This window comes from Taeniopygia guttata, chromosome 4 (assembly GCF_048771995.1).
Source record: "Taeniopygia guttata chromosome 4, bTaeGut7.mat, whole genome shotgun sequence".
In the NCBI taxonomy this organism is placed as follows: domain Eukaryota; kingdom Metazoa; phylum Chordata; class Aves; order Passeriformes; family Estrildidae; genus Taeniopygia; species Taeniopygia guttata.
Genome location: NC_133028.1, coordinates 301812 through 326407, shown reverse-complemented (window position 1 = coordinate 326407; position 24596 = coordinate 301812). Strand labels below are relative to the sequence as shown.

At 48.3% G+C, this 24596-nt stretch overlaps 1 protein-coding gene across 2 annotated transcripts in view; it reads left to right on the top strand.

Annotated features, from left to right (window-relative positions):
* LOC115494833 (GDNF family receptor alpha-4) overlaps positions 1–24596 on the top strand; it is a 68570-nt gene that overhangs the window by 23148 nt on the left and 20826 nt on the right. The window lies entirely within an intron of this gene.

The following is a 24596-nucleotide window of genomic DNA, read 5'->3' as shown; positions in this document are numbered from 1 at the left end:
AGGAAACGGCTCCTGGTAGTGATGGGGTCTGAAAGCTTCCATCCCTGCTTGGAAAGAGCTGGGAGCTCCTGGTGACACAGCCCTGCCTTTCTGAAGGCACCCAAAGGCACTTCTGGGTGGGAATGTGGGGGCTGCCAGATGGATGGATGGATGCTGGTTTTATTATTTCAAAAAGTCTCTAGAGTACAATAACTGCCCACAATGCAAGATATTCCACCTTTTAGCACTGAAATGGAGCAGAACTTAAGCAATAATCTCAATTAGATGAGAACTAGGTGTTTTCCCATGTGCCAAAATGTCCATTTATTTTTGTCCCAAGGTCCTTACGTCTACTGGGAAAAGTGGGGAGTGAAAAGGGGAAGATTTTCTTGCTCTGTGAAATTGTAGTAGTCTGTGCAGTAGTCTGCTCAGGAAGAAAGGGTGAAAGCATCAGTTAGACATGGGTTTTACAATTTCCAGCTGAATTTGACACTGAGCCTGCTGTTGCAGTCCCTGCTGAAGGACGCAACAGGGTTAAGTTTGTGTCCTCTAGCAGCTCACCCCAAAGGCAGCCTCAGAAATGCAGTGCTTTGGGTTGTGGTTTGAGTTATGCCCAAGTATCCCCACCTAGAACCAGTCAGAGAGCTGCTCCAGGAGCCTGATGGGCAGAGAAAAGGACCCGTGTATGTCCTGGCAGGAGGGGATGGAGGACTCGTGCAGGGGGTCAGCAACTGCTGCTTCCCATCCCAGCTCTGTCCTGGGCCATGCTGCTCTGAATTGCTGCAGGATGGGCACCAGAGCTGCCCCATCATCGCCAGCTGTGGGCTGAGATCCCTTTAGTGGCTTCCCAGAAAAGGCACATGAAGCCCTCCCACACTCTATGGCAAGAACTGGGTGGAACTGGTTTGAAGCTGAGAACTGTGTCTGGGAATCCCCACATCCAACAGCAGCTTCCCAATTAGCCTTTTTTGTTTGGATCAGGGCTTTCTCTTTGGTCTTGGAAAACTTCATAGCAGGGACCATGATTTGGGACAGGCTGCCCAGAGCAGCTGTGGCTGCCCCTGGACCCCCGGAGCTGTCCCAGGCCAGGCTGGACACTGGGGCTTGGTTTGGTGGAGGGTCCCTGCCCGTGGCAGAGAGTGGAACTGGATGGTATTTAAGGTCCCTTCCAACCAAATCGTTCTGTGATTCCATGCTCTAAAGAGAGGTGGTGATGTGGAGGGGAACTTCACTCAGTCGCAGAATGAGCTAGCAGAGAAGGGAAGTGACTTGTCCAGGGCTGTGCCACCAGCTTGTTTCACAAGTGGGAACAGCCCTGAGGATTCCTGGTTGTGTTTGATGCTTATTAAGAGGCTGTCAGGCTTTTCAATGACAAACTCGGCCTCAGTCCTCACTATCTTGATGAGCTTTTTTGTGTGTTAACCAGCTGCCAAACACTTGATCAGGAAAGTGTCTCTGAGCTTAACAGAGCTTAACACACTTCCACAAAAAGGCAGAGACTGAGCTCCCGCAGCCGAGACTGGTGTGAGACAGTGAGAACCCTCCAGATACTGAGTGTGTAACATCCAGACATCCTCCTGCATCCATAAAATTGGGGTCAATAACACCATTATTGATGCTAACTATGGCAGCCCCATTTCCCAGAGTGTCAGCTGTAATAAAACAGCTCCCCAAATGTCAGGCTGAGCATAAAGGATATTAGAAGCCTAATGGAGCACATTCAGACTTCTAATTGAGAGTAAAATATCATCAAACAACCGCGTACTTTGACAGGGTTGTTTAATAATTAGGCCAGGATGCGAGAGAGAGAGTTCAGCTTGCTGCTGAAAATGAGGCAGGGCTTATGATGAGGGGAATAAAGACAGTCTTTTACAAAAGCAATTTGAGAGGAAATGTTGCTGAAGAGTGCTGTAAAAAATGTCATGGATATGGTCTCAGCCTGCACAGTCCTGGGGAGGGAGAGTCCAGTGCACAGACTGCCCAGGGAGGTGAGTGCCAGAAGTAGATGCTGTGAATAAGCTACGTTTAAAGAGCAACTTTGTCATGTTTGCTTTCATTTGGATTTTTACATCAAAGACCTCATTTATCCTCCAAGCAAAGGCTACAAGGGGCAGAGCTGCCCTTCTACCTGAGCAATAAAAAAGTCCAGAGGCTTTGAGTTAAAAACATGAAACACCAGCTTTGTGACCCTGCTTTGACTTTGACAGTCTCTGGAGATCCTCCCTGTCCCTTGGTGACTGAACTTCTCCAAGTGACACCATCCCCCTTGTAGCTACATTAAAGAGGCAGGGAAATGTCTGGCACTGCAGAGATGAGTTTTCCTTGTCCTACATGGGGACACAGCCCTTTGGGCACCTCCTCTCAGCCCGTGTAGCAGCAGCTACTCCTCCAGGTCTGCTCCCCACACCAGCTCCATCAGCACCACCCCGGTGGGCAGAGTTTCCCCACACCTGGCCCAGGGGGTCTGCAGGGGCAGGGGGGCTGTGAGCACACACGGGGAGTGAGAGAGGTAACCAGGTACTGCTGGGACAGAGCCTGTGACAGGGGCTGTGACACGCAGGCAGGAGATGGCTGAGAAGAGCAGAGTGATTTTAGGGTGCAAGTTCCCTGCCAGCATAGTGCAGACTGGATTTTAGGGTGCAAGTTCCCTGCCAGCATAGCGCAGACTGGATTTTAGGGTGCAAGTTCCCTGCCAGCATAGTGCAGACTGGATTTTAGGTGCAAGTTCCCTGCCAGCATAGTGCAGACTGGATTTCAGGAGAAGAGGACAAAGGGATGGAGCACTGCTCCCATAGGAAAAAGCTGAGAGACCTGGGGGTGTTCAGTCTGGAGAAGAGAAGGATTGTGGGAGAGCTTTACATGCTTTCCTGTGCCCAAAGGGACTGAAAGAAAGATGGAGATAAGTGTTTTAGCTGGACCTGCTGCCATAGTAGGAGGAGTGAGGTTTTAAAATAGAAGAGGGTTGATTTAGAGTAGATACAAATAAAATGTTTTAGGATAAGGGTGTGAGGCCCTGGCACAGGTGCCAAGAGCAGCTGGGGCTGCCCCTGGATCCCTGGCAGTGCCCAAGGCCAGGCTGGACAGGACTGGGAGCCCTGGTCTAATGGAAGGTGTCCCTGCCCATGGCAGGGGGTTGGAAATGGATGGGCTGGAGAGGCCCCTTCCAGCCCAAGGCATTCCCTGAAGAGGTGAAATGATCTCTTGCCTCCACCAGCTGTGCTCACAGAACAGCTCCTGTGCACTTCTGCCAAGACCAGCACTGGGATCTCTGGCACCCTGGCCCTGCTGCAGCAGTAATAATTCTGTCCTTCCTCCCCAAATTCCTCCTGTTCACTCAGTTAGAAACAATTTTCTTCTTCACTTCATGACCCAAACTGTTGCCTCAATTAGTTGCTCAGTGTTGATTAAACAAGCCAGTTCCTATAGATGGTTGGAAAGGAGTCTGTGGGGATTCGAGCACTAATGGAATGCACAATATTAACTGAAATCAATAGAATTAATGGGTTAATTCCATGCTAATACATAGTGCTGGAGGAGAAGTTAGGCTAATGAAAATGTATGTATTCCCTAAACTATTCCATGTGCATCAGATGATTCATCCACCCCTGCTTCTTTCAAACACTAATGAGATTAAAAGCACATTTACTGAGTGTACATGACCAAGCACAAGCTCTGCCTCACCAGGTTCTCTGGGTAGGGTGCTGTCTCTGAACCTGTTTGTCTGCAGGTTAGCTGGGCTGCAGAGAGAACTGGGGACCTGAGCAGGGGGTTCTGCTCTGGGGGCAAGCAGCTTTTTGCTCCTGGCTGCAGCACGATTTGGCATGGACCCGTCCCTGGGTCTGCCCTGGGCTTTTGAAGTGGTGGTGAGGATGAGAAATGAGAAGCTGTGGCCACTCTGATGTCCAGCTAAACCTTGCCCTGCGTCAGCTTTTGTTTTCTTATACTGGATAGACTCACTGGAAAACAAAACTTCTGGGTTTTTCTTCTTCCCATGCTGATTTCTAATTGGAAATGGGTCTCAAAAATTGCAGATGTCTGTGTCTTCAGGAAGAAATGTACATTTTCATCAGAGTCATGGAATTACAGAATCATTAAGGCTATCTCTGGGCTCCAGCCCTTTTCAAGGGGGAACCAGAGGGGCAGTGGGATTCATTTGGTCTGGAGGTGTCGGGGGATGCAGCTGTGAGCAGCAGAGAAGGGGATCCACCCATTGCACATTTTTATAAAGGGCAAGGAGTCAATGGCTTATCATAAGCAAAGATGAGAGGTTTCTGAGCACCGGGAGGAGAAACACAGGACTTTAAGATACGGGAATGTGCCAGGCACAAGTGAGGTGCACATCTGTCAGGGATGCATGTGGAGGGCTCAGAGAATCCAGGGTACAAAACTGCCCAGTCAGGTTTTCAACCTTCTCTTGTCCTTGCCAAATCAAAAGATCCCCAAGGTGAGTCTCGATGGCCACAAACCCAGGTTTTCCTGTGTAAGAAAGGATTGATAGAAATATCAAGGAATCATTCAGGTTGGAAAAGCCCTCTAGGACCATCAAGTGCAGCCATCCTCCAGACCTGCCAAGGCCACCCATGTCCCCAAGAGCTACACGCACACAGTCCAGGGATTCCATAACCAAATGGCACCTGAGTGAGCCCCTGAGCAGGCACTGATCAGCCCTGGAGCTCCTGCCCAAGGCACAAACTGCCTTGCACCATTGTGCTGCTCGTGGTGAGTAGCACGTTTGCATTGCTCCATGTGTGGGGCCAAAGAGCATCTTGGCTCTGTGTGGTGGGGCTCAGCAATCAGCCCTTTGTGGGCTGCATCCCCAGACCACCCAGGAGGATGTGACTCACCCCAAAACAAGGCCAGAGCCTGCTGTGGGGCCATTCTGACACGGCCCATGGGGCAGCCCCAGCCCAAAACCAGCCCCAGAGAGCGGGCGGGGGCTCTAATTGAGAGTGGGCTGCAAAACCCTCCAAGTTTGACTCTGCTCTCTGGAAATACTGACAAAGTCAGAGCCAAGAAAGATGGTCCCAGCAACCTGATGAATTTTTGGCAAAAGAGAAAATGGTTTTGGCCAAAAAAGAGGTGGTTTGGCTCCTGAGCTGCATCTATAGAGATGAGCTCCAGCTGCAAAACTCTGAGCAGAACTGAGTGGATTGGAGGGCACCCGGTGGCAGCAGTTCAGAGGCCACATTTGTCTTAGTTTAGGGACATTTGGGGTTTCTATTTATAGGAAAAAATATGTCATCTTTTACTCTATGCATCTCTGTTTTCTCTGTGGGTGGGTAAAAAGAAATGTTTGATGCCACAGCACTTTGGGAGACCTTTCTTGGAGAGATTATTAATTGGGAGTTGGAATTACAAAACCTTTAGGGTCCTGTCTGACCTTTAATCTATGATTCTGTAGAATAACTCATCCTATGATTCTATAAGAAATTTTCTTTAAAAAATTGCTATTTGGGACAATTTTTCCCTGAGAATAGGCCTTGCCCAAAATAAAATGTAGGGAAGAGTTTGCTTCAGTAGGGGAAGGGAAGGATTGGGTAGATAAGTTGAAGCAAACCCTTCTGTTTTGGTTTCAATGAAGTTTCTTACCAAGTCTGCTTTGCAGAGTGACTGCACACCTGAGCTTGGGTCTAATCCTCCGATTCCACCAGCCTGTGGTGGGACAGCCAGGTGACAGAGGGTCTCTCACCCTCCCCCTGGGCAGCCACGAGACATGGCTTTACCCAGCCGAGCCAACAAGGTCACTGCAGTATTTTCTTCATTTACAAGAAGTGACATCCATTCCCACACGAAATCTGTCATTTCTCTGGCCCTGAGCACCACTGTGTTTCTCACATAAGGAGCTCTGTATTCAGAAGCACTGAGGGGAGTGGGAGCCTCATTTCCAGAAGTGTCCCATGGTTTTTGGAGCGTGTCCCTCCCAGAACACAGTCCCAGGGGAAGTCCCTGGTTGCTGTGCCCGTGGCAGGGCCTTGGCCCTGGCCAGCCCTGCCCAGGCTCAGCTCTGCCTCTGCTTTGACCAGTGCATGGCACCCCCAGGCAGGCAGCCAGCAGGAACAGCCTGGAAGGACACGGGCAGCATGCAAGGCTCATTTCTGTCAGTCTTCCTCTCCTGTCTTGCAATTGTAAAACCCCAGAATGGGTTGGGCTGGAAGGGACCTGAACGCTCATCCAGTTCCTGTTGTGGGCAGGGACACCTTCCCCTGGGAGAAGCATGGGTTAGTTTGCTGTGTAAGGTGGATGAATCTCCACTGGGGCTGCCTTGAGTGGCTGCTTGGCCAAGTCGTGGACGTGAACCCCCGTGGCACAGAGTCCCCCTGCTGTGGGGGCGCAGCCAAGCCTTGTTCACACTCCAACAAGAGGCAACACAGGCATGAGGTGTCTCTACGTTTCACCTGCACACGACGCTGCAGACCCTTCCTCTATTTTCAAGCCAAAATGGGTGATCCCACCTGCTCCCAGGTGGCCTTGGTGACACCAGGGAAGAGTCTGGGCTGCAGAGGGTGAGTCTCTTGTAAATGGTTCAGGAAAGGTGCCACAAGGCAAGGGATGGGACAGACACACCCATCACACAATTTTCTGCTGCTCAGCATGGATTGGAGGACTCTTCTCTGCTCTCAGAGCAGCTGAAGTCCTTCAGTGCTCAGTAGCAGTTTGGTTGTGATGCTCCATTTGGTACAGTCCTATAAGTGGCAAATGAAAACCAAGCATTTGGATTTTCATTTCCTTCACTTCTGATTTTCACCACAAAGAGGATTTCACTGAAGATTAGGAGGAATTTCTTCACAGAAAGGGAGCTCAGGCCTTGGCAGGGGCTGCCCAGGGAGGTTTGGAGTGCCCATCCCTGGAGGTGTCCAATGCTCTGGGCTGGTGGGGATCAGTCACAGGATGGACTCAATAGTCTTGGAGGTCTTTTCCAACCTGAATGATCCTGTGATCCTGTGATTCAGAGCAGAAACTGCAACAACCTGGCTGACCACTAGCAGGGCCAAGGCCTCTCCAGGACACGACTGTGTGTCCAGAAGAGGAAGCAGAGCTACCCAGTCACACCAGCTCATGAAACTTGCCTTTGATCTCACACTTTTATACACCACTGACTTCAGTGCAGAACTGACACCATCAAAAATAAGATCAAAGCCCATTCTTTGTGCACTAGAGGCATCTGTGATGTCAGCAAACACCCAGAGTCACCAAACTGAGCTATGTGGAATTTCTGTGGTTTGAAAGTGGTGTAATTATGATTAAAACCTTGTCCTTACATTAATTCATATTTCAGAGGCCTTTTCTGGGATCTTTCGCATTGTGAGTCTGCTGGGGAAATTCCAGCTGTGCGTTCTAGATTCGTGATCTCTGATTCTGTCATCTGTTCACTCTCTTGTCCCTGTGGCTGCTCAAAGACAGGGAGAAGCAGCGTGGCTTTCCCCCAGGCCAGTGTAAATCAGTGTAACATCAGAACAGTCTGAGTCAGCCCTGTCTTCACCCAGCTGTGCCAGCTTTAATTTCATAAAACGGGTGTTTCTCCATGGAGAATGGCATTGCAGCGAGCTGGGCATATGCAGCACAAGTGCAGTACAAAATTCCCAGCTCACAAAAGCAGACCAGAGAGGGACAGCCTGGAAGGCGTGGATGGCCAGGGAAGGTGCTGGCCCACAGTTCAGAGCCAAAGGACAATGGAGTTTGTGACCAGCATCTGTTTGTGATGCAATCCCAAATGCAGTTTGTGACTGCCAGGGGGACTGTGTGCTTCAATACCTGCCTCCAACCATCAGCCTGGGCTTGTAGTAGATGTAGGAGGCTTGAGGATGCTTGCTGAACTCAGGGGAACTTCTCAGGTCAGAGTTCAACCTGCCTCCATTGTGTTTCCATGAAATCTGTCTCTGAAAATGCCCCATGAGAGCTCAAAGAACACTGGAATTTGGAGCAGGATGAAATAGGCACTTCGGAGGGGATGTGGCCATTTGTGGTACAGAGGCACCTTGAAAGAGAGGGATTCAGCTCCAGAAGACAAAGTTAGGCTGAAATTATCAAAACCCCTCCAGGATTTAGGAACTTCTTCCTTATTTAATCACACATGCTGAATTGGCTTCTTGCTCAGCACTGGAGGCTCCCTGTGTCCCGTGGGCACCGAGTGCCATCGGTGGCCCTGCACTTTGGGATCTGCTCCCAGGCACAGCCGTGCCAGGAGCAAATGCCCTTGGCCAACTGAGCCAGCCATGCACAGGCACCGCTGTTCTGTGCCTGCTCCCAGCCCTGCAGTGCTCCAGCTGCACTCCAAACCATATAAATAAACACCTTGTGACTGTCACCTACTTGGCAGAGCAGCCAGGCTCTCAAAGGTGTGTGCCAGCGTCTCCACACTCGCTGCCCGGCTGGAGAAGCCAAGGCATGGAGTGGCTGAGCAATTCCCACTGCTAGCAGCTAGGCCAGCAGCCTCACCTGAGGAGCAGGCACACAGCCCAGAGCAGCTGAGGGTCCTGCCCTGAGAACGTGGGGCTCGCTGCTGACCCTCTGCAGCTGCAGAGGGCTCGGGGAGGGAGAGGTTCAGCAAGGCAGGATGAGATGCCTGTGCTGCCCTCTAAGGCAGCTTGAGAAGTGTTTATTGTTTATTTTGTGTTTATTCTGGATTCCTGAGGACAGTGGAAGGTCAGCACAGGTACATTACACCCCCTAGTATCTTGTGGGGGAGGATGGTGTGATTTTATCGGAGAAGGTTGAGGCAGGAAAGCCAAGCAGTCAGGAGACAGGCTCTGACAGATCCAAGGCTGTCTGTGCCGTGTAATTCCTTTCCTCCCGTGCGTTTCCATTCTGATATGGTCTTTAACTGCATGATTAAAAATATTGATACTCTTCTTGGACGAGATAAAAATCTGTAGTGTGGAGGTATTGAATAACTGAAGACACAAATCCTCATCTTTGGCAGACAAGCGAGGCAGATGCTGTGAGCGTTTTCTTTAGCTGAGTGCAGGCTCCGGGTTGCCAGGATGGGAGGAAAACACAATCCCTCATGACAGCATGGTGATATTTCAGCAGAGAGAGGAGTCAGGGGCCATGGCAGACAGGCAGTGCTGATGATTTGCTGAGATGTTGTGTGCACTACGCAAACCCTTCATGGGCACACAGATGAAAACTCCACACTGGAGCAAACCAGCAGAGCTGAGTGGATCTCAGAAAAAGTGGGGACGGGCACCCACCCTGAGAGGGCAGATTTTGAGCCACTGGACCAGTGGATTGAACGACTTACAGAAATTGCCTAGAATTCTGCAAAGACCTCCCAGGGACAGAGGTTTTAAGGAGTGAAGTTGTGGCAGAAGGAAGATGAGTGATTGTGTTATTAAAGGCTTTCCAGGAATTTAATCCTCACAGGAAAGCAGCAAAAAGAGGTGGGGGAAGAATTTGGGCCAGTTACAACCAAAGGAGCCAAAGAAAGCACATTTTGGCAAGAGGGGTGATTAACCTCTGGAACAAACTTCCTGGGATGACAACAGAGTTCTTTCTCTCTTGAGGTTTTCTTGTCAATAAGAGCTCTTCTCTGGAAAACAAAGACAAGTTCTGGGGCCATGACCACCGTGAGTGGATGCAATCCTTTGGGCTGTGTGAGGGGGTCAGCTCTGCCTCACCCCTGCCCTGCTGTCTCAGGGCCCTCCTGGCCCCACTGCAGACCCCACTGCATTGGATCAGCTGCGTGCTGATCTCACAGAGCCGCTGCAGCACGTCCTGCTGCAGGGCAGGTCCTGCCAGGGGCCTGGCCAGGGCTCCAGGGCTTCACCCTCTTTCACCCACAGGTGGTTTTTGCTCCACATGAGCTTACACTGACCTGCTTCCAGCCTCTGTTCTGATCAGGGAGCACATCCAGCCTCTGGTCATCCTTCATTCCTACAGTCCCTGTACCCACCCTACCTTGTAGCCTCTCCTTGACCTTGTTTCCTCCATGACACCTGCTAGTAATTCAGCAGAGACCACACGAGGCAGGGATCTTGCACCCACAGCCCCACCTGAACAGGCCCTCATGCTGACATCCAGCGCTGTCCCGCGCTGGGGTCACGCCAGCTCTCCATGGGTGGCTCTGGTGCAGAGAGGGGCTCATCCCGTTCCCTCCTGGCTCTCGTCTCCTCCTCGTGGTTTCTTTTCAAACAGGAGTAGCAATCTTTGGTGCCAGGGACAGGACCAGGCTGTGCTGGAGCTGTTCCAGGCCAGCTCAGGCTGGATAAAGGAAAGGTTCTTCCCCAGAGGGTGCTGGCACTGCCCAGGCTCCCCAGGGAATGGTCCCGGCCCCGAGGCTGCCAGAGCTCCAGGAGCCTTTGGACAGGGATGCTGCCAGGGATGCCCAGGGTGGGATTTTGGGGGTCTGGGCAGGGACAGGGGCTGGTCTGGGTGATCCCTGTGGGTCCCATTCAATTCAAGGTATTCTGTGATCTTCTTTTGGCCAGGGCACTGCAGTCCCTACCTCATTTGGTGATTCCCAAGTGGTGATAATCACAGAATGAGATATTCTGAGTTAAAGGGGACCTTCCAGCCCGCTCCTGCATCAGAACCTCTCTGCTGCTGAGCACAAAGGCCAACACTGAGGGTGCCATGGGGAAATGCTGTAGCAGCTTAATTCTTCTTCGGGCACTGGGATCCTAAGTTCACCCACAGCCGAGAAAACTCTTCCAAGGTGGGGAGCAGCCAGCGCAGCCCTTTGCTGGTGCCTGCACTGGCCCGGAGCGCTGGCCTGACTGCAACAGCAAACAGGACTGTCACTCTGTGCGGTGAAGGAAAGGCAGCAGAGCAGCTGGGCTTGACCTGGGCTATGGTCCCTGGCCAGGCCCCAAACACCCCAGAGGCACTTGTCATCGAGAGCTGGAGGAAGGGGGCCCTCACAGGCGGCTGCTGGCGCAGTTTGGTGTTTTCTTCAGCAGAGCAGCACAAGGCTGAGAGCCGCTCCATGGGGGAGGAAAAGGGTTATTGAAATTACAAACACCATTCAAGGAGAGCTGTGATTAGCTGGATTTTACAGACAGTTAGGATGAAAGCTGAACTTTATTACTTCTGCCTTTTTCAGTTGCCTCTGGTCTATTCAAACTTCATGACACTTAAAATGAGATTGAACTCTAAGCTTCTCTAAATTGAGAAGCTGAAGTCAACAGGGAACAAGGAAGAGACACCAACAACTCTTTTACCTACATTGATTAGATGATAAAAAATATGATTTGCCTTTAAAGGTTTGGTTGATTTAAGTGTCTGAAATTCACTGATGGGCAATAGAGTTTTTAATAGTACACATGTTCCTGGTAAATCTTCATAATCAATTTCCTTTATGCTCTTCTCTTGCATTTTCCATCATAATCATCTTTCCTCAACTCTCCTTAGCAAGTAATTCTGAATTTCAGGCTTGTTTGCAACCTGCTGACCTCTCCCCGCCCCCAGTATGAAACCTATGAATAATCATTGAAAGCATATTATAAATAATTGCGTGTGAACTGCAGCCAGTAATTAAATATTAGGATTCTGCTCCTGTTGCTGGGTGAACTCTTGTTTTACAAGGGTAAAAGAAGCCTTCAAGCAAGTTACTAGACCTTTGTATAGCTCAAGTTATCTTGGATTACAAGATAATTTCTTACAGCAGAATTCATGTTTGGTTATTTAAACTGAGACCAAAACCAGATTTCCATGGCAGAAATAGTGAGGGCATAAGGAGAAAGTTCAGCACAAAGGTTCAAACCTTGCTTAATAACGTATTATTATTTAATTTCCTTCCATCCCCTGGGGTCTCTGGGATGCAGGGAACATGTCATGGCTGCAACTGCAGGTCTGGTTCGGTGCAGACACCATGGCTCGAGGCTGCTGCTCCTGCCAGGAGTTTGGGAATGCTGCCGTGTCCATGGCAGGGGCACTGCTGGCTCTGTGCTGCCCGGGGAGCAGGAAAAGCCTGTCCCACCCTCAGCAGACTCTCCATCTCTCTGGCTCCAGGTGAGTTTAATCCCTGACACAGGTCAGGGCCCTTCTCTGAGGTTCGTTATGGCCACATTTGACACCTGGGAGTTCATTTCCACAATCACCTCTCTCTGTTTCGCTGCACCTTCGGCAGGTGCTGCTGTGGAACCAGGACTGGGCTCCAGGGCTGTGTCCCTCCAGGTTCATCTGTCAGGCCACAGCTGAGGTGCTGCCCTGCCTGAGCTCTGCTCAGCTGCTGCTCCAGAAACAGGCAGGGTCCCCATGGGGCTGTGTCACGTCCGCAGCCCCGTTCCTGTCTCAGACCCTCGGAGCATCCCAGGTTGCACTAAATACCCACAGGTGGGCAGCTGGCTCCTCAGTGACACAGACACCCACCTCAGGGTGGTAACACAATTATCAGAGAGCCATGGAAAGGTTTGGGTTGGAAGGGACCTTCAAGCTCATCTTGTTCCACCCCCTGCCATGGGCAAGCACACCTTCGCCCAGACCAGGTTGCTCCAAGCAGGTTTTGCCTTCTTTTCCTCTGTACCACCCTTACATGACAGATAATTTACTGTTTGCTCTATACTCTATATTTTATTTTTTAACACACTGCCTTTGTTGTTCATTATCTGCCCATTTCTGCCCAATGCCTCAACTCAGCAGCCCCAGGGGAAACCCATTTATCATCCTGGTTTTGGAGCCACCCCAAGACATGATCCATTCGTCTTCTCTCTTTCTCACCATGCTTCCACTGTTTTTCCTTATTCTGTGTCCTCCACATTGGTTTTATGCTTTTTATGACTCAGTTACCCAGCTGAAATATCTCTTTTGCTCTCCCTTTTATGAGATGTATTAGGAAAGACTTGCCAAGGCTGTGCAGATCTCACAATGCAGCCTCTCCCTGCTCGGCACAGCACTCTAAATATTACACAAGTACAGACACAAGGCTTGCGCTGCTTCCACAGGTACAATTCTCGCCCAGGTCTGATGATTAAAATAGTACCTGTGGTCTGACTGTCAGCCAGCAGATGTTCTGGGCAAGGCAGATCCATGTCATGAGAATCCCTCCTGTGTGTGAGGTTGTGTTAATGCCCAGACTGGGGCTGTTATGTGACTGTGCCCTTGTGCTGGTGTGGGATGGGAGGATGGATTTCAGCTCCTTCTGGATTATTCATGGCATGCCCCAAATTGTGAATCCTTGCATTTACAACCTCAGTGCCTCTCTAGTGTGGAGTCCTGTTAATTCCAATGTAAGTTTCTCATGGTTTTGTCGTTTTGCTGTTCCAAAACATCCTGCCTTTTCCCTGCACGCCCTCCCACCCTCTGTTTGTAGTCTGACTCCCCCACAGGCTGTGGGAGTTGTCCCAGCTAAGTGAGGCTCCCCAGGCTCTCCTCAAGTCACTGAGGGCACAGGAGTGATTCCAGAGAGTAACTGCAAGTACTTAATTTAGGATCCTCTTGGCATTTCCTAACTATTGTCCTATATGTGTAAATAAATATGTATGGCTATTGCCTGAATTCCAGTTGTCTTGTGTCACCACTCGCTTCTCACTGCCTTTACCCTTCCTCAGCTAAAACCTTCCCTGGTTTTTCCAACTTGGCTTCCTCTTCCAATTTCACTGTGGGTCTTATTCATCCTCACTTGTGATTTGGCTTACAAACTCCAGCCTTTGTGTCTAATATTTAGTATCAGAGGCAAAAAAAAAGTTGTGAGAGATGAAGGGATGATGGATAGATGCAATGACCTGTGCTGGTACAGACATGTATACAATTTTGTCTTTGAACCCAGGGTTGCCTGGCAAAGTGTCACTGGAGGACATTTACTGGAGCCCTATGGCTTCATAACGTCAGAAGGAGAATCTCTGCTCTTTGATTTTAATCATTAATCTTCACAAATCTTCAGGAGGGTTTAGCTTTTGTTTGAATGAATTTTGCAACTTCCAGAGAAAATAGAGGTGGGGGAGTATAATTGAGTGCTTGTTTAGTGCCAAATTCATCTTAAAGCAGGGAATGCAAATCACATGGCAAGTGTTGAATTATATATGATTAAAACTGCTTCAGCCCTTGCAAAGAAAAATAAAACATGGCCTTTTTATTCACCGGTTAATCATGTACAAAAAAAATTGGATGGAACAAAAATGAACCTAATCACAGAAAAAGGGGTCACAGCTGCTGCTTGACATATGGCTGGGATCCCCATCATAACCATGCAGCACAGAGCACGCTGGCATTTAAGTGCTTCAAAGAGGTACATTAAGGAGAGAGTTCATTGATAAATGACCCTTTAAAAACGGGTGAGATTCTGTCCTTAGCAATGAATGCTCAAGGTCTGCACAGTTGCCTTGGCCCATCTTGGCTGCTCTTGTGTTTTGCAGGCAGAGCTGGAACGTTTTCCAGTGCTCAGTTATATGGAATGATGTGCAGGACAGATAAGAGTGTTGAAACTGCTGAAGGCAGGATCCAAATACTGTCCATTTTTGCTAACAATTGTTGGTCTGCAGCAGTTCAAACTCAACACCCGTCAACTTTTCTGATCCGGCAAGTGCCAGAGATCAAACGAGGAAAATGCAATTTTCTTCTCACTTCTCTACAGCAAGAACAGGGACCTGAAAATGACTGCTGGACCCTGCTGAACCAAAAGCATCAGACGTTTTTAGGGCTGTTTGATGCAGTGGACATCACAGCTCCCCCAGAGAGCTCAATGAACCCTGTGTTCTGAGAACTCCGTCTCTGAAGGCATTGCCCTTGTTTTGTGGCAAGCGTGGGCAGGCGATGCTCCGTGCTCTGCCTTCCAAGCTGCTCCGGGCACAAAGGAGGGTGTGGGGTGTACAAATGGGCTCAGCTTGCCCTGGAACAGCAGTTCCCTCAGATCTCTGGCAGGGATGGCAGAGGAGGACATGGACCTCCAACATGTGCCTTAAAAATCCCGCTGCCTTTCTGCAGCGTGGTGGAAGTGTCAGGGTTTGGTGGGAGACGGTGGATAGAAAAGAAAGTGTTAGTAGCTGTGTTGAAGCCTGGGGAGGCAGGGAAGAGCTTCCCAGGGAGTGCTGGCCAGGGACACCTTCCACTGCCCAGCTTGCTCCAGCCCCAGCGTCCAGTCTGGCCTTGAGGAGGGAGATGCCTTGCTCCGAGGGGGACACACTTCACACAGACTTTATTCCCCTTCCACTTGTGCCTGTCTCCAGTGTTGTTCGTTTGGTCTGGAGGTGCCTGTCCTTGTTTTACAAGCCCACACCTGCCACAAGGTCTCCCGTGGAAGGTGTCAGGGACAGAGAATGGAAGGGACCACGTGTATGACACCTGCTGCTCCAGCAGGGAAGGGAGGATGCAAGAGTTGCTTCTGGCAGGTGCTTTTATAAATAATTCCACTGCTGGGGATTAAACAGACCCTCCATAATCTGTTCCACTTTTTAACTTCCCATGTAACATTTTTCTTCATATTGATCTAAATCTCCCTTGCTGCACATTTACCCAGAATTACTTCTCATCTCATGTCCCCCAACCGTGGAGGGATATCTATCACTGTCCACATCTAAAATGTCTTGTTTATGTATTTGAGTGTTCTGATCTTGTTTCTTCACAGCCTTCATCCTAAACTACACAAATCCTTTTCTTTCATCCTCACCTCAGCCTGCAAACCATTTATAATTTTAATAAAATTCCTCTGGGATCTTGTCATCTTCTTTAACATGTGTTGTCCCATCAGAAGACGACCCAAACTCCAGCTAAAGCCTTACTGGGGCTGAGAAGTGCAGAGTAATTGCTTCCTGTGATAAACACATACCACTTATGCCCAGACCACATGTTTTCTGGTTTTCATCCTGTTTTTTTTCCCTGTTCAGCCTGTGACCACCTCTCTCCCCATGGCCATATCTCCCTTGTTTCTATTTCCTAGGTTTGCTTTTCCCTCCTGTCTTTTCATACTTACAAGTGCCACTTTTGCTTCTGGTCAGTGTCATCCTTTTGATTTCATACACTGTCTTGAACAAACCAAGATAATTTTGAATTCCAGTCTTGTCTTGCCCATTGCTTGTGACCCCCTCCTCACCTTCTGTCAGCCACAAATTACAGAAATCTGTTCCCTGTTCCATCACTGGAGCCATTATGGGAATATTGAACAGTACCAGACTCAGGACAGACTCTCAACACCTCTGAGTCTGAAAATGCGCCTTTTCTGGTTTTGGAGCTCTGTGTTCATGAGCACCCACCTAGCTGTGACTGCTCAGAGGCCACTCACTCTTGGACCTGTGCCAAATATCTTGGAGAGGTCAAATCACATGTCACACCTACTTTCCTGGACAGTGTTATCCAGGAGATTGATCCATTATTCATCTGGTTCTTTTGCCTGCTTCTTTAGAAAGGGCATTCCTTTTCCACTCCTTTGGGATCTCATTCTTCATAAGAGTTGGAAAGATAAAGATGTCACTTTTCTACCATCTCTAGCAGATCATAGACTCTCTGACAGGTTCCAGCAACTCCTGGGAGAATGTATTTCTGTGTAAGCAATTCTGTGGCATGAGGGGAAATGGATTTTAAAGCAGAATTTGGAGGGGAAAATCTCTTATTCATAGAGAGTGTGGTGGGACATGACAGAAGCAGCCTGGATGTCATTCCAAAGGTCTTGCCCAGAAGGGTCCATGTCCTCAAATTATCTCCTTGGAACTGTTGCCCTTCTCATCACCCATCACATGTTCTGACCTGTGCCACAGCAGAAGTTCAAGGTCTTTTCTTGGGTGGGCCAGAGAGGGAGAAACCCATGGCACGAATGCCAGATCCATTTCTACTCCCAGTTTAGGAGTCAGCAGCTGTGCAGCCATGGATCACCAGCACAACCATCCCTCTCCTCACCCTCAGCCTCGCTCCATCATCTCTTTTTTGGTAAACAACTCCTCCATGGGAACTGGCTGCAGCCAGAGACTAGAGCAGGTGGAGAGACCTTTGTGAATGTGAAAAAGGATGTGAGCCACTGCATGGTATCCGGAAAGTGATACACTGCAAGGAAGTGTAGGCCAGGGGAAAAGAGAAAATAAAAGTGTTGAGATGTCTTTAATAACACTGGTGAGCAGGGCATAGGAATCTGTGCTGTCAGATCCTGAACCCTCAGTGCTTCAGCCTCCAGAAATGCTGCTTTGTTCATGAGGCAGAAGTAAAGGAAGAATTTGGGCTATCTGCAAACACTGAAAACAATTTTTCAAAGTAGAAGTCACTGCAACTTGCCTGCCCCTGGGAGCAGAGGGAAAGAAGGACAAGTCCCTCAGATGGAGATTAGATCCCAAACAACTCAATAGGAATATTCAGTGAAAATTGTTTCCCTTGTGTACCAAAGGAGGTAATATCTGGAGATGTGGGGCTCTTTCATCCTGTGATCTGCCCCTCTTGGGTCTTTGCAAATTGCCCTGACCAAGAAGACTGCAAGTCTGCATTTCCAATGCCCCTGATGGGACATGTTCCCTATAAAAATTTCCCTCTGGTTTTTAACTTGCTCCTAAGGTTTTTGACAGGCAAATGCAAGAATTATTTGAAGGGAATAAGGATATTGCAGTCCACATAGACTGGGGGTAGGGGAAAGGGCAGCAAATGGGTCAAAAAATGGGTCATGGCAAAAAAAATCTAATTTGAAATCAGAAATGTGGGGTTTTTGGGAGAAAGTGTAAGTGAATTGACGTATACACAGACTCTGGCCAAAGCCATGTGAATACAGAAATGCTGCTTTGACAGCTAAGAAAGCTTTGCAGGGTTTGGCTCCTGGAATTAAATGAGCTGACTGTTCTTTCTGGGCTGTTATTCAGGATTCCAAGTGAAACAGGAGTGCCAGCGTTGACAGGGAGTTTTGCCAGCCAAAGAGAGGAAAGCAAGCACCTGAGTTTGGGCAAGCTGTGCCAGAGGATTAGAGAATAGTTTAGGTTTTGAAGAGGTCTTTAAAGGTCATCTGTACAACCCACTGCAATGAGCAGGGCCATCTTCCACTAGATCACACTGCTCAGAGCCCTGTCCAACCTGATCTTGAATATTTCACCTCAAGATAAACAACCTGGCCAGTAAATCCCTCTGTAAACGACTCAGGACAGAGTTACAGAATTCCTGTACCCTTTGGTGGAATTGTTTTCTCAACCACTCTGCAAAAAGCACCTTCATGTACAGAGGGATGCCTTTGCTGCAGGAGTTGTTAAAGAAAAATATTCCGGTAGGGCAAATGGATCTCAAAAAAAAAAAGTGACCCAAATTTCACTGTTGCTAAAGAAATAGCTCATTCACCTGTGAGAAGACAGGAGGGTGTTCAGCTTTAATTTTCCAGATGCATCCATGGAGTTTGAGCAGTGTAAAGCAGGAAAACAAGAGCTGAGAGCAGGCACTGCTGTCCTGGGAGTGTTTGAGCTTCATTCTTGAGTGCTGGAGAATTGGTCATGGAAATCTGGTGGAAGAGATTTCTCTCGTCTCAAACATCATTGGGAATAAACTTCTGGAAGCCATGGCAGAGGAGAAGGCACTACAGAAAGCTTTACCATGCCACTGGGAGGAGGCTTGGGAGCTGCATATCAAGGCAGATCAGAGTTTTCTGTAATGCAGAAAGCATTACACAGTGCACAGATGCAAGAATTAGCAGTGTCAGTGCTACAGCCCCGAGGGATTCTACAGAATCTGTGAGATCATGAAAATCCATTGCAGTGGCCACCAATGCACACAGGGATGGAAGAAATAAATGTGTGTGAAATGTGTCAGGAGTTTCTACCTTGGAGACAAAAAACAACGATGCTGGGTCAGATGTGAAGGACCTGTGGAATCACCCATGGTATGAGACTGCATTATTACACACTGTCGTATTTAGTTACCCTGTAGGAAACAATAAACCTTTATGTGGCACATATGGGCTTCCAGAAGTGGTCATTTTTTACATCAGTGCGCAGTTAATTAATAGGACTTCACAAGATTTTGAGGAGCTGGTGAATGCCAGAACTCTTCAGTCAAATGATTTGAAGCAAGATGGAGATAAGGGAGTTAAAAAATCACAGATATTTAATTCTATATGTGTATAAAACCATTACAGGCACTGAGAAAGATCTGGATCTCACTCTTCTGGACTTAAGCAGACTGCCTTTAAGGCATTGGGTGTTGTTAGCTGAAATTTTGCTCAGAAAGATGAGAATTAGGCTGCCTTGCTTATCCAAATGTGGGCTAAGAAGCTGAGCTGATCTTGATGCACAGATAGAGAAAAAAAAATACATGTACAAAATCAAGTGATGTTTGAGGAGCTCAGTTACTTCAGACTCTGGGGCTGATGACTCCTGAATGCTGCTTTAGTGGCAGATGAGCATAAACGGCAACATGAGAAGAATTTTTGCTTGTAAAGGGAGAAGAAGCAAAGGGTTTAATAAGGATGTTGTCTGGGAAAGACACCAGGAAAACATGTCACAGCATGTGCTCCAGTATCCAACCACAGCATTGGCCAATGAAACTTTTCTTTTAAAGACAAATCTTATGCCAGGTGTGGACAGTTGAGGAAGCCCAAACCCCACAGTGCTGAGCTGTTTGGGGATCTCAGTGACTGCAGCTAAAGGATGTTGTGTTATGGCTGCTCTGCCTTGAGCACTGCAGCTGTTTGGAGCCCCAGGGACATGCTGCACCAGGAGTTGCAGCACACAGCACTTTCTTTCCTCTAAAGGCTGGAAAATCAGCCCCACAGCAATTACTGATGGGGAACTTGGACACGTAACCCCAGTGGGGGCAGACTGTTTCCTGCTCTGATGGATTAAACTTATTTAAAATAGATACACAACTATTTTCAACCAGGTCATGCACCGAGCGTGATGGTCTGATTTTCATCCTCATTTCATAAGAATATTGTTTATAGCTGACTTGGTGGTTAGTCTGGCTGAGTCAGTCCAGCAGGATGGGGCATTCCAGAGGCATCTTTAGAAAACAAAGGCTGAAGCCTTGTCAAAAAGGATGTGTTAGTGTAGGGGAGTAATGCTATCTAGGGAGACTTTACCCCAAGTCATCATGAGGGCTTTCATGATGAATTCTGTTCTCCTTAAGGGTAATGGAGACATGATACAACTTGTCATGGTATCTGGGTGTCATGTATAAATCTATGATAAACAGCCAGAAAGATCAGAGAAATGTTTTCTTCTGGGTTTGAGGTCACACAGCGAGTGGTTATCTCCTACCTGGATCAGCCATTAGAGGAGAAGGAAATATTCAGTGGGTGTTGCTGTGGTTATTTGTATCTCCTCGGTGCCTGTAAATTCCTGGGTGGAGACACAAATCAAATACAGACAAAAGATTGCTCATAACCTGGAGGGAAGGGGTGAAGGGACAGAGCTGGGGGGACAAAGAGTGAGGCAGTACTTTTTTAATGCCTGATCAAGACACGCAGCACATTTTTGGTCTGAACTTTCCAGGATTACTTTATCCCCCTCAGACCTTACATTCCTGAGATGTTCTCAGCAAATTCCACCACCCCAGTGCTGGCTGGGAAGGGTCACCAGGAGAAGATGCGTTTGCAGTGTGGGATTCCATTATGTGTGTGCTGTGCTGGTAAAACCATCAAAGGACTGTCAGCAAGGAGGGGTGCTGTCCTCCCCAGGTGAGCTGCTCTGAGTTAGCACAGGAAATACTGGGGCCACCCCCAGAGAGGCGTGGTGTTGGAGCATGGAACCTGCACTAAGGTCAGGACAAGACAGGTGGAAGGGAAGGAAACTTCCCCTTGTGTGGAGAACAGCATCTCAGAGGAGGTTTCTGGGCACTACAAAACCCAGGTGACAGCTCTGAGTTCTGGACAAGGTGTGTGGGATCTTGTGGGAGGGCTGTTTTCAAGCAGGCTGGGGCAAGGAGCATGAGGTATGGCAGAAGTATTCATTGGAGCTGCTCTGCAGGTATTTCAGAAGCAAATGGGAAATGAAATTTGAGCTGTGTACAATAATTTGTTCCTTTTGTGATCCTGAGCATTTGGCTATAAAATCATGACATGAAAATACAGTTTAAACAAGGATTAGCAGGGGCCACCTGCATTAGCCACCTGGGCCCATGCATGTATGACTATTGGTTTATGGATAGTTGGGAAATACTAGGAGTATTTCTTCAAGAATCCCTTTCCCATAATTTTTCACTCCAGGATGACTTTTTGTAATAAATTGTTTCTGCCAGCCGTGGGGAAGTTCAAATGTGCTGCATATCAGACAGTTGCCTAATAGCAAGCACCAACATTTAGTTTGTGTTTTATTTAATCTGTTTTAATTAATCTGGGCAGTGGGGATTGTCCAGCAGTGGCCATTCCTACCAGCTAAGCACCAAGGGCAGTGGTGCCCAGTGCCTTTTTCTGCCCATGTCTCTCACACCAGCACAGGATGCAAGTGCTCCTTGCACTGTTCTCTCCCAGCCATTCACGTGGCCTGGCTGGAAACCCAAATCTGGCACAAAGGCCAGCCTGGGTGGGACTTGGAGCAACCTGGTCCAATGGAAGGAACCAGAGGCACTTTAAGGTCCCTTCCAACCCAAATGTTGTGCACTTCTGTAAAGACAACCATCCACCTTTGCAGGCAAAACAAGACTAACCTAGAAGGGGAATAAATCACTCCTGTTGCTTTCTTGCAGGTTTTGGGTGGTTATTCTCCTATTAGCTGCAAAAAATGTAAAAGCAAACACCAAATGTTTTGGAGTCAACAGCTTGTCATGGAAATGGAGTGTCCATCACTCCATGAACTGTGTGCGAATCACAGAATCATGGTGGAGTCATTGAGGCTGGAAAAGACCTCCAAGACCATCGATTCCACCCTGTGGCTGATCCCCACCTTGTCAAACAGCCCAGAGCACCGAGTGCCGCATCCAGGCATTCCTTGGACACCTTCAGGGATGATGGAGGCTGCACCACCTCCCTGGGCAGCCCCTTCCAAGGCCTGACCACCTTTCCAGGGAGAAATTCCTCCTGGTGTCCAAGCTGAACCTCCCCAGGCCCAGTCTGAGGCCATTCCCTCTCCTCCTGTCCCTGTTCCCTGGGAACAGATCCCAAATCCCCCCGGCTGTTCCCTCCTGGCAGGAGCTGTGCAGAGCCACAAGGTCCCCCCTGAGCCTCCTCTGCTCCAGGCTGAGCCCCCTCAGCTCCCTCGGGAACTCTCCAGCCCCTTCCCAGCTCCCTCAGGAACTCTCCAGCCCCTTCCCATATCCCTCGGGAACTCTCCAGCCCCTTCCCAGCTCCCACAGGAACTCTCCAGCCCCTTTCCGGCTCCCTCAGCTGCTCTTCATAGGACTTACTGTCTAGACCCTTCCCCAGCTTTGTTGCCCTTTTTTGGACATCTCCAGCCCGTCAAATGAGGAATGTAAAAAGATTCATGCTGAATTCATATATAAACTGGAGGGGAGGGAAGGGGATGTATCCCAAGGCCCCGGTGGAACTGGTGTGGTTCCTGCCAAAACATCTAAAGCCCAAGTTGAGTAAGAAAGGGAGAGTGACAGGACTCCACATTGGTGCTCTCCAGGCATTTTATTCACTATTTCTAGCCCACACGGAATCACCTTCACACTTCTGTACCCCAGACACAGCTGCACTTCCTTGAGAAAGGAAATTATGTCCTTGGAGGAGAGTCAGACCTGCTTGGTCAGCACAATGCACTTGGAGACACCTATCTGAGAGGAGCTGAGGGTCTGATAAAATGGGAAGAGACAGGTTTTTCTCTTGCTCCCACACTTGAGGAGTAACTCTGGGTGAATGGCACAGAGATAAGAGTGAGCAGAAACAGATGTGAAGCACAGCTACAAACAGGATGTGAAAATAAACTCATTACTCCATCTGCCCACCGTAAACAGCATGAAATTAGCAGGGAGTGAGGAATAAAACTCCAGACAAATGGCTTTTTAAAGGGAGAAGAGGGAGCTGGAAGGGCTGCTATTAGAAAAGCAGAGACAGAAAGCCCAAGCCATGCACAGCTCTGTGCATATCCCAATTCCCTGGTCAGTCAAGGAGGAGGAAAGTCCCGCGGCACAGAGCCTGCCAGGAGCTATTTCTGAAGGCAAAACCAGAAAGGCCACTCCATCTTTGGAGAGAAGACTTAATATTGCTCTTGTCCCTGCCTGTTAGGAAGCGCTATCAATTTTATAAGTCATGGAGATTTATTTTTTTCCCTAAGAGGTGCTGTCTTAATGTTGCATAAAATTACTCTCTCAGGGGCAGTGTGAGGAGAAAAATGTGGTGTTATGTTGTCTCAGTTGCAAAGACACCGCTAACAATAAAAGCCCCTGAATGATTTGGTTCTTAAGTGACACAATTACGGAACGGGTCATTCATGACACTCCAAGTGGCTCCAAGCACCTCTGTCATAAAGTCTGAATGGAGATGTTTTATGCTGTGGGTTTGGGCTGTAAATATTCACCCCTGGCCTTTGTTCTATGGAGCAAGGCTAGGTTTGAGGATATATTTACTTAAAATTTTGCAGGAAAATTTCTCAAATGGTCAATCTGCTTGATTTATTTAAAGTGAGATTCCAGAGTGTTTTACAGCTTTTACAGGCTGGTTGTGTTTATAACCATCCTGGGGAGTATCTTCTGCAATTCATGTAGCGGAGAAAGCAAAGGAAGGTCATAATTTCTATTTTAACCTACTTTTCTAGCAGCTGACAGGACACTGACAAAGTCATCTCTTCTGGAATACAACCTGCTGGGCTTTATCCTCATTCAGAGGAGACCCTTTGGAAAAAGCCAGAGTAAAACAAGTAAAGTATTTTTCCCTTTATTCCTATGGATTCTGCTCAGATATGTTCTCTAGCTCATTTTATGGATCTCAGTGAATTTGCAAATTGCTCAAATGATATTTCAAGGCAACTGGTTCCCTGTGTTCCAAGTTCTTCAGTATATGACAGCCCAAGGCAGAGTTTCCCACATGTTGGAAATAATTTCTCTCTCCACGTTTGGCAGATCCAAACAAGCCTTGAGTGCTAAATAAACTAGGTCTATGAATAAATCAGGGGCAGGAGAATTCAAATTTGAGATGGTGTGAGATTTGAAATACCTGAAAGCTTGACATTGGCCATGAGGCACTTTGAAATAGTCTGCAGTTAGATGAAAGTTTTTCATTTGAGATTCCACTGGGATACTTCAGGAGGAAACCTCCTAGTGGGTTCACCCAAAGTTTGTAATAAATGTAATTGAAGTATCTGAACTCCAGCTGCTGCTTTCTACTCTAATCAAGAGCAGCAAAGGCAGCTCCTTCTTCACAAACACACTGTGACTGCTGAGGGAACAGAAATGAATCTACTGGGCTTGAGTGCTGAACTGGGAGGTGCAAAAATTAAGGAGAGGTAGCAGTTGGAAGGCAGAAAAGGGGACCTTATGAATAGATCCTTAGAGTCCTGGAGAAAGCAGAGATTTCATTAAGCCCTCAGAGATGGAGATCAGGGACTCACATTTTTCTCAGGAAGCAGGATTTTCTAATATTGTCCAGTCTGAATCTCACCTGAAGCAGACACCGGAGGGAGTCAAAAAGCAGATGGTCTTTTCTGTCCTTCCCCTTCTGGTTCCTACCCAAAGGGAAGACAAGTTATGTTAGAGACAGAGTTCCTTTGGGAAGTATTGGAGAAGTTCTTCTTCAAGGTCATGACATCAGTTTCTGTTTTGATAGTACAGCAGGACCCAAAATTACTGTACAGTCACTGGAACTGAGTCTCCCCTTTCATAAACCAGATTTGCCTCTTCCTCAGTCTCCCAAGCTGTGG